The sequence below is a fragment of the Bos javanicus genome, chromosome 13 (genome assembly GCF_032452875.1).
Source record: "Bos javanicus breed banteng chromosome 13, ARS-OSU_banteng_1.0, whole genome shotgun sequence".
Taxonomy (NCBI): Eukaryota; Metazoa; Chordata; class Mammalia; order Artiodactyla; family Bovidae; genus Bos; species Bos javanicus.
Genome location: NC_083880.1, coordinates 57,468,479 through 57,479,581, shown reverse-complemented (window position 1 = coordinate 57,479,581; position 11,103 = coordinate 57,468,479).

Here is an 11,103-nt window from a genome sequence, read left to right as displayed (position 1 = left end):
ACCCCACACTGTCCCAGCTCCCTAGCTCCCGGCAACCACCATGTGATTTTCTGTGTCTGTGCATTTAACAACCTCTGGTTCTCTTTAGTATGCTCATCCTCAGAACCCAGCTGCCCTACTGGGAAGAAGCCTGAAGTAGTTCATGAAGAGGTCACTTGGGTCCCCAGCCCCTGTTCCAGAGACCACTGGCCAAAGTTCAGACACTGGAGCAGAAACAAGCTAGCGCCACTGTGCTCAGTCTGAATTCCTGACCCAAAGAAACCATGAGAATAATCCATGTCACTAAGTTTGGGGGTCATTTGTTATGTAGCCACAGTAACTGGGACAGTAGGTAATTCTTACAAGCAGTTTCTCTTGTGAAGGAGAGGAGGAAACTCGGGGAAGGGGGTGACCCAAGGAGGGTAAGTCAAGGACAGCTGGTCTTTGTTTTGCTTCTTTAAGCTGGAAGCAATCTGAGTATGTTTTACAACTGAGGGGAAAGAAATACCCATGTGAGGAGACTTGAGTGACTTCCCTGGTGGTCAGTGACTCAAGACTTCATGCTCTGAATGTAGGGGGGCCCAGGTTCAATTCCTGGTGAGGGAACTAGATCCCACAGGCCGCAATGAAGACTGAAGATCCTACATGCTGCTACTAAGACCCAGCACAGCCAAATATATTTTTTAAAAAGGAGACTTGAATATTCGAATGAAATAGGACGAGTCCATGGGTAAGTTTTTCAATGGATTGGGTTTGATCCCTGCCAGGGAACTAGATCCCGCATGTCACAACTGAAGATCTCATATGCTGCAATGGAGACCCATCACAGACACATAAATAAAATATTTTTTAAAAGGAGACTTGAATATTCAGATGAAAGAGGCTGTGTCCATAAGGTAAGGTTCCTGATGCGGTAGAGTGGAGGCGGTTCTAAACACAGGTGGAGGGCTAGCCCACCTGTGAAAAGGGACCACTTCCTTGTTATCAGGTGTAGGAAGGGTGTGCTGTAGGAGAGAACCAGGTGTTCACAAGGCTATACCTGTAACGTGGAGAAGGTGGTGGGGCAATTGTGGGATAGCCGCTCTATTCTCTGTGAGGACGTGAGTGGGGAGGGTGAAGTCAGAGGTTTGGGGATAAAGTTGGAAATATCTCTGCAAAGAAGGGGAGGATATGTTGACCAGACAAAGCAGCAGGACATGAGGACCGATGGCTTACTTGATGCTGGTGATTAGGAATCTCTAGGAAATCAGGTGATCCTGGTATGTGCTTTTTTTCTCTATAGGAATTATCTACCCAGGTGCAGGCATGGTGGAGTCACCCAGGGCTGAGGTTCTGAAAGCTCATGTGATAAGATAACAGGGCAGTGGACTCAAGGCTTTAGCAAAAGAATGGTTGTACATGATGCAGCATGAAAATTAGGCTGGAGAAGTACAGAAATAATGGCGGGTTGGGGCAACTGAGGCATTTTGACTCAGCATTCCCACTTCTACAAATTTATGTGGAAAAGAACTTTGTGCCTGGGTGTCCAGCAGTTAAGACTTGGGGCTTTCACTGCCGTGCGCCTGGATCTAACCCGGCTTGGGGAACAAAGATCCCATAAGATGCCCATGCTCAGTCACTTCGTGGTATTCAACTCTTTGAAACCAGATGGACTATACCCCACCAGGCTCCTCTGTCCATGAGATTTCCCAGGCAAGAATACTGGAGTGGGTTACCATTTCCTACTCACAAGATGCACAGTTACCCCACTTTCCCCACCCAAAAAGAGAAAGAGTACTGTGAAAAAAGAGAAAATGTGGACCACTTCTGGTTTCCAAGTCCCTATGTAAAGAACTTAGAAACAGTCACTCCATCCTAACAAGTAAAAAGCTGGGCAGATTATTAAAAACAAAGAAAACCCAACAACTCTTCTTGGATCTCTAAGATGGAAGAGGACACAGAACAAACTTCTGCCTTGAGACTGGAGAGACCAAGAAGCAAATGCAGCAATCACTACTTACCAGAGTGAGACTCACAGGTCAAAACCCTGGGGACCAATGTCAGGCAAGAAAAGCTGAACTGTAATTGAAAGACTGCTGGAGGCTCGGTGTGGATAACTCTGAGCTTAAAAACCTAAGACCACAGGGGTAGAGGGACCCCCAAATATCATGAGATTCACCAGCAGGAGCTCAGCAGTGGTGGGGGCGGGGGGCAAATATCATGAGGTTTACCAGCAGTAGCTCCACCAGTTCCCCCTAGTATTAACAAGTATCTGAGAAGAATCCCCTCAGGCTACCAGTATGGAGAGGGGGGAAGGAACCATTTTAAATACTCAGAACGATCTGTTCTTCTTAACAAGGCCTGACCCTCAGGGGAAGCAAGTACCAGCACCTGGGGAAGGGAAACACCCAACTGTAGTCCATTGGAGTCATTTGGTTCCGCCTAAGTGTAAGGAGATCAAACCAGTCAATCCTAAAGGAAATCAGACCTGAATGTTTACTGGAAGGACTGATGCTGAAGCTGAAACTCCAATACTTTGGCCATCTGATGTGAAGAGCTGACTCATTGGAAAAGACCCTTATGTTGGGATAAGAAGGCAGGAGAAGGGGATGGCAGAGGATGAGATGGTTGGATGGCATCACTGACTCAATGGACATGAATTTGAGCAAGCTCCCGGAGTTGGTGATGGACAGGGAAGCCTGGCATGTGGCAGTCCATGGGGTTGCAAAGAGTGATCCCATGGACTGAGTGACTGAACTGAGCTCAAGTGTGGAGAAACACGGGTGAACTTCACGGTCCAGAGACACAAGCTCAGGAAAGACTTAATTACAGGACCCTTCCCCTCCCCTGCTCCTCACCACCATGTTACTAAAGGGCTATTTACAGCATTTCTTTTTTACCTAGTACATCATATATGCCTATCAAGAAAAGAAACACCTGCAGCAAAGAAAATTTTAAAAGGCATACCAAGTAGCAAAAATCACAATCTGAAGAGATGGAGCAAGCATCAGAACTAAACATGGCAGAGATGTTGGAATTATCAGACCAGGAATGTAAAGCAATTAATATACTAAGAGCTCTAATGGATAAAGAAGACAGTAGGGAAGAACAGATGGATGTCAGCAGAGAGATGCAAATCTTAAGAAAGAACTAAAAAGAAATGCTAGAGTTAAAAAAAAAAAAAAACTGTAACAGAAATGAAGAATACCTTTGATGATGGGCTCACTGGAAAACAACATGATTCCAGGAAGAGTCTCTGAGCTGTAGGATGTACCAATTTGTTGTATTAAGTGGCTAAGTTACGTCCAACTCTTCACAACCCCCTGGACTGTAGCCCACGAGTCTCCTCTGTCCATGGGTTTTTTTTCCAGGTGACAATACTGGAGTGGGTTGCCCTTTCCTTCTCCATAGGATCTTCCCAACTCAAGGATCAAACCTGTGTCTCCTGCATTGGCTGGTGGATTCTTTTACAGGCAGAATCCTGAAAACCCGAAAAGCAAAGAGAACAAAGACTGTAGTTGTGTAATGTGCATGGAATACCAGGAGAAGGAAAAAAAAGAGCAGAGAGATATTTGAAATGATACTTTCAAGAATTTCCCCAAATTAATGTCAGCAGGCCACCCATCCAGGAAGCTCAGAACACCAATTAGGATAAATGCCAACCCTCCTCCCCACCCCAACTCCGGATAACCCCTATACCAACATAGATCATTTTCAAACTACAGAAAATCAAAGATGCATAGAAAATCCTGAAAAAGCCAGAGGTGGGTAAGGGGTTGGGCGGCGGCGGGGAAGCCCATCTTAACTAAAGAGGGAAAAAAAGGTAAGAATTATATTTCACTTCTCATGCAAGCAAGAAGAGAGTGAAATGAATTATTTAAAGGGTTAAGAGAAAACCCCACTAACCTACAATTCTTTATTCTGGGACGTCATCCTTAAAAAATTAAGGAGAAATAAAAGATTTTCTCAGAGAAACAAGCAAACAAAAAAAGTAAGGAACTCTGTTGCCAGTAGACCTGTCTTGCAAGAATTATTAAAAGTTCTTTGAAAAGAAGGAAAATAAAGTAGTCTACATAAAGTAAGGAAGGGCACTGAAGTAGAAATAGTGAAAATAAATACTTTCTATTTTTTTTAACTTGGCTGGGCCTCGAGACATGTGGGATCTTAGTTCCCTAACCAGGAATTGAACTCTAACTCCTGCATTGGAAGAATGGGGTCTTAACTACTGGACTGCCATGGAAGTTACAAAACTTCTATTTTTGATGTTCTTAGTATAGCTAACAGATAATACTTTGTTCAAAAAAATAATAATAGCAACAATATATTTGATTATATCTGTTAATGTGCATATATGCTTATATGTGATCAGGTATAAGCAAAATGAATGATAGCAGTAATACAGGGTTAGGAGGAAGAAATCATGAATAGTTTCTTATTATAAGGCATTCGTACTACCTGTGAAGTGGTATGATGTTATTTGAAAAATAATTTGGATTGGTTGTAACTGTAGACTGCCAGGCCCCTCTGTCCACAGGAATTTCCAGGCAAGAATACTGGAGTGGGTTGCCGTTTCCTACTCCAGGGTATATTTCTGACCCAGGGATCAAACCTGCATATGTTGCAAACTCTATTACCACTACAGAAAACAGTTGGGGAAAAAAGTACAATTGATAAGCTAAGAAAACAGAGAAAATGGAATTAAATACTCAATTGAATTGACAAAAGACACACAAAAATAGGAACAAAAACAAAAGCAACAAATAGAAGACATTAAGGAATATAGTAAATATTAATCCAATTATATCAGTAATCACTTTGAACATTAGTGGTCTAACTGTACCAATAAAAAACAGATTGTCAGAGTGGGTAAAAGCAAACAAACAGATCAAAGTATATGTTGCTTACAGGAGATCCTCTTTAAACATAGAGACACAGATTTAAAGTACAGTTGACCCTTGAACAACATGGGCTTGAACTTCATGGGTCCACTACATGCAGATTTCTTTCACAAAGTATATACTACAGGACTACATGATCCAGGGCTGTTCGAATTCATTGATATGGTGAGTCAATTGGAAAGTTGTACCTGGATTTTTGACTGCACAGAAGGTCAGCTCCCCTATACCCAAGTTGTTCAAGGGTCAACTGTAAATGGATGAAGGAAAATATACTATGCTAACACTAAACATTGGCACCCACTCCAGTACTCTTGCCTGGAAAATCCCATGGACGGAGGAGCCTGGTAGGCTGCAGTCCATGGGGTCGCAAAAAGTTGGAAACGACTGAGTGACTTCACTTTCACTTTTCACTTTCATGCATTGGAGAAGGAAATGGCAACCCACTCCAGTGTTCTTGCCTGGAAAATCCCAGGGACGGGGGCGCCCCGTGGGCTGCCGTCTATGGGGTAGCACAGAGTCGGACACGACTGAAGCGACTTAGCAGCAACACCAAACAAAAGAAAGCAGGAGTAGCTATATTTGTTTTAGACAGAGCTGACTTTAAAGAAAGCTTTATGGTAGAAAGTGAAGAGGAACTAAAAAGCCTCTTGATGAAAGTGAAAGAGGAGAGTGAAAAAGTTGGCCTAAAGCTCAACATTCAGAAAACTAAGATCATGGCATCTGGTCCCATCACTTCATGGCAAATAGATGGGGAAACAGTGGAAACAGTGTCAGACTTTTTTGGGCTCCAAAATCACTGCAGATGGTGATTGCAGCCATGAAATTAAAAGACACTTACTCCTTGGAAGGAAAGTTATGACCAACCTAGACAGCATATTCAAAAGCAGAGACATTACTTTGCCAAAAAAGGTCCATCTAGTCAAGGCTATGGTTTTTCCAATGGTCATGTATGGATGTGAGAGTTGGACAATGAAGAAAGCTGAGCGCTGAAGAATTGATGCTTTTGAAGTGTGGTGTTGGAGAAGACTCTTGAGAGTCCGTTGGACTGCAAGGAGATCCAACCAGTCCATCCTAAAGGAGATCAGTCCTGAGTGCATTGGAAGGACTGATGCTAAAGCTGAAACTCCAATACTTTGGCCACCTCATGCGAAGAGTTGACTCATTGGAAAAGACCTTGATGCTGGGAGGGATTGGGGGCAGGAGGAGAAGGGGAGACAGAATGAGATGGCTGCATGGCATCACTGACTTGATGGACATGAGTTTGAGTAAACTCCAGCGGTGGGTGATGGACAGGGAGGCCTGGCGTGCTGCAATTCATGGGGTCGCAAAGAGTCGGACACGACTGAGTGACTGAACTGAACTGAACTAAACCAGGGATAAAGAAGGGTATTACATAATGATATACAATTCTCCAAGAAGATGTAACAGTCCTCAATGTACATGTGTATCAAACAACAGAGCATCAAACAATGTGAGGAAAAACCTAATAGAACTACAAAGAGAAACAGATAAATCCACTATCATAGTTGGAGACTTAACACCCCTGTATGAGAAATAGATTCAGCCAACAGAAAATCAGAAAAGACACAGCTGAACTTAACACTAGCCATCAACTGGATATAACTGACATCCTCAGACTACATACATCATCCAAAAACAGTAGTTCCTTCTCCGTTTCTCACGGAACATTCATTAAGAGAGACCCCATTGTGGGACATAAAACACATCTTCCCAAATTGAAGAGAAATCATACAGTAAGACATTCAGAACCCAATGGAATTAAACTAGACATCAAGAACAGAAAGATGACTGGAAAATCCCTGTGACTGAACAAAACACTTCTAAATAACACGCGGGACTAAGAACAAATCTCAACAGATAATTTGAAATATGTGAACATGAAAACACAGCTTACCGAAATTTGTGGGATGCAGCAAAAGCAGAGCTCGGGGGAAATTTAAAACATTGAATACATACATTAGCAAATACAGAAGATCTAAAATCAATCATCTTAGCTTCCAAATTAGGAAAATAGAGAAAAAAAGAAAGAAATGACACTGAGCAGAAGAAAATGAAGAATTTGAGCAGAAATAAATGAAGTTGAAAACAGGAAATCTATAGGGAAAATCATGAACCCAATGCTGGTTCTTTGAAAAGATCCATTATGGCAATAAGGACTTCACTATAGATTCTATAGACATCAAAATGATAAAAAAGGAATAGTATTATTTGATAATGATGAAATGGGCCAATTCTTTATAAGATAAAATCTACTAAAATACATGCAAGAGTAGACAACCTGAAAAAAATAGGCAATCTACACGAACCTATCTATATTAAAGAAATTGAATTAATAATCTTCCAAAACAGAAAACAAGAGCCTGAGAGGGGCTCACTGGTAAATTCTGCTGTTGCTGCTGCTAAGTCACTTCAGTCATGTCCGACTCTGTGCGACCCCATAGACGGCAGCCCACCAGGCTCCCCGTCCCTGGGATTCTCCAGGCAAGAACACTGGAGTGGGTTGCCATTTCCTTCTCCAATTCATGAAAGTGAAAAGTCAAAGTGAAGTCGCTCAGTCATGTCCGACTCTTAGCGACCCCATAGACTGCAGCCTACCAGGCTCCTCCGTCCATGGAATTTTCCAGGCAAGAGTACTGGAGTGGGGTGCCATTACCTTCTCCAACAGGTAAATTCTACTAAACCTTTAAGGAAGAAATTATACTCATTCCCTACAACCTATAGTAGATTATATATTTTAGAAAAATAAATATTTTAGAACTTTGTCTTCTGATGCACAAAATTTTAAAAGATTTTTAGGAAGTCCAATTTTTCTATTTTCTTTCTTTGCTGTGTCTTTGGTTCATGTCCAAGAAATCATTGCTGAATCTAGCATTGTGAAATTTTGCCCTATGTTTTCCGAGATTTTTACAGTTTTGGGTCTTCTTATATCTTACATACATTAGATCTTTGATCCATTCTGAGTTAATTTTTTGTATGATGTTAGGTAAGGGTCCAGTGCCATTTGTTAAAAACTATCCTTTTCCTCACTGAATGATCTTGATAGTCTTGTCAAAAATCATTTAATGATATACGTGTGGGTTATTTCAGGTCTTTTTAGTCTATTTCATTGGTCTATAGGTCTCTCTCCATGCTAGTACAATGTTAGCAAACACTGTTTTGATTTACTGTAGCTCTGTAGTAAGTTAAGTTTCAGTGCTCTAATATGTAAACTTTTAAAGAAAGCATCTGATAGTAAATATTTTAGGTTCTGTGGAGGAAGACCAAACTCAATGATGTACATACTTACATAACAAGAGAAGAAACAAACAAGTTTTTAATTGATGAAATTAAAAATATAATAACTAATTTTTGTTATATAGGTCTGCTAATGAGAAGAATGGGGTACTTTCAGAGGGGATAATGGTTGCTTAGTTGGTGATCAAAGTTAGTGTCCCCTATAATCCAATGCAAATATTCATCTGTGAACGCTGATCTGTGATGCGGTTTTGTTTTCCATCTTTGAAAATGCCCTTTCACACAGACAGGCACTTCCCAAACTGGCATCAGTGCACAAGCATGTGATTTTAATCGAGCATCTTCATCACATACAAGGCAATCGAAGAATTCTAGTAGGTTCTTCTCCTGACATTTCCATTTAGCATGTCATTGCATTACAGGTTAATCACTTCCCATTGAACGTTGGGCAGAAGCTGCTCAGTTACAGAGTTAAATGGATTTTTGAATATGTAGATTTCCTTTGAGTTTGCATCAAAGTCTAAAAGACACTACTTGAACTGCAGTTTGAGCTCAGAAACTAAATACACTGTGAGTTCATTTGAGAATTGAGAGCTTCACTCTTGTTTCAAATTTGGAGCATGAGAGGTAAAACAACTTGACATTGCACGTGATTCAAACACTTTTAGTTAGTAAAGCTGAAATGACTAAACCACAGTATATTTTACATATAAACTCTGTATAGCCTTTTAAATATTAGTTTGAATTCATTAAAAAAATTTTTTTTCAAGTCCACAGCAAAATTCAGTTTCCAAAGCCATTCAATATTTGTAATAGTGGTTGACGGAAAGAGGTTCTTCTTATTCAGAAAAATTTTAGTCTTGATTCAGAGCTCAAAATATCTTGATAAAGCTTGGCTAATGATAAGCCTTCAAATTTCTGAGTTACAGCAAAGTTACAATATTCTGAGTTCAGCATATCCCTCTTACAGTTCCGACAAAAATGTCACAGAACTGATGTTCATGTCCACAAGAAGAAATGTAGTTCACTATTGATACTGATTCAGTAATACACGATAGATTCAGATATTTCCCTTGAAGTACAGTGAGTTACCATAAACACCTTACATTTTCACAAGCTTTGCATGTTTTCCAGCCAAGCCAATTGCTGTCTCACCCATATTTTTTTCCTGTTTTATTGAGAAACAATTGGTACACAATCTGTACAAATTTAAGGCATACACAGTATGATGATTTGATTTACAGATATTGTGAAATGATGACCACTGTAACTCAGTTAACAGCATATATTTTCATACAGATACAATAAAAAGGGAGAAAAAAAGGAAAGAAGTGGGGAACTCTCCTTGTAATGAGAACCCTTAGGATTTGCTCTCTCACCTCCCCTGCATGTCATGCATTACTGTTAGCTCTAGTCCTCTTTGCCTCACACCTTCAGCACTCCGCATCTTGTAAATAACTGGAAGTCTATACAGTGTGATGCACATATATTTTAACACCTCTGGTTGTAACACACCTTAGTTGATTCTACTTCAGGCTGTGCTGAATTTGTGTTTTATTAATGTCTTTGAGAGCTTCCAGGTGGCCCCAGTAGTAAAGAACCCGCCGACCAATGCAGGAGACATAAGAGAGGCAGGTTATTCAAACCCTGGGCGGGGAATATCCCCTGGAGGAGGGCATCGCAACCCACTCCAGTACTCTTGCCTGGAGAATCCCATGGACAGAGGAGCCTGGTGGGCTACAGAACATGGGGTCACAAAAGAGTCAGCCACGACTGAGTGATTTAGCCCTCACCATGTCTTTCAGTAACTACAGGTGAGACTATTTTCAATCTGACTATTTAAAGAAGCTAATTCTGTCATCACTTCTATCTAAGCACTGACTCCTTAAATAAACACCAACTGAGTAGTAACATCTGCCCTGTTTTTAAGTTGTTCTTGTTCCCAATGTCCTAAATTCCTCAAGCTTCTATTCTCAGTATGAGGCTAATATTCTTTAAAAACATTTTGTTTCCTAGACCCATTTATTCAGCTGTTGCAATCAAACACCATTTAATTAACTTACCACTTATAAATGGCTTCTTTCTTGGCTAAGAAATGAGCCCCTTGACAACCAATTTTGGTATCGGATTCTTTTTCATTTTTTCCTGTGTGTTGAAGAGAAATTCTGTCACAAGATAGAATTTTCTCTCAAAAGAAAATTTAAGACAATCTTAAATTTTCCAATCTTTCTAATCTCCCCTTTGATTTGGGAATGTTTGGATGAATGCTTAGTGTGGTTGTGGTCCCACTAATGTATGCTGTAGTTTTTAAACACAGCTCTAGTGTCATCACACAACACAACATCTTGCCGTGTAATGTAATAACAGAACCCACACTCCATTATGCTGTACAAGCATGATGGTCAGTCCACTTTGGTCTTCTTTTCTTGTTCTGACATAAAGATGAGCACTGGAAACTTCTTGTTTAATCACAGTATGGCAATATGTGTGGTACTCCAAGTGCCGCCGAGTTCTAACTGTGTGACTGCAATTTGCATTGTTCCAACCACTGGCATAAAACCGCAAGCGCACCACACAGTCTCTGCTACAATTACTCACCTTTGCTTCAGTAGCAGGAAAACACCCACAGAAAGTATGTAAACAAATGAGCACGGCTGTGTATCCTTAACAGTCTATGGACATTGAAACCTGAGTTTCAAATACTTTTCATGTGCTGCCAAAGAGTCTTCTTTTATTGTTTTCAACCATTTAAACCTGTTCAGAATGAAACAATGCCATTTGCAGCAACACCGACGGACCTAGGATTATCATACTGAGTGAAGTCAGTCAGAGGAAAACAACATGCAATCACATATCACATCTACGTGGACTCTAAAATACAACACAAATGCACCTACTTATGAAACAGAAACAGATTCAGACTCAGAGAACAAAGTGGTGGCCATGGGGGAGGGGCTGGGGGAAGGATGGATGGGATTAACGGATGCAAACT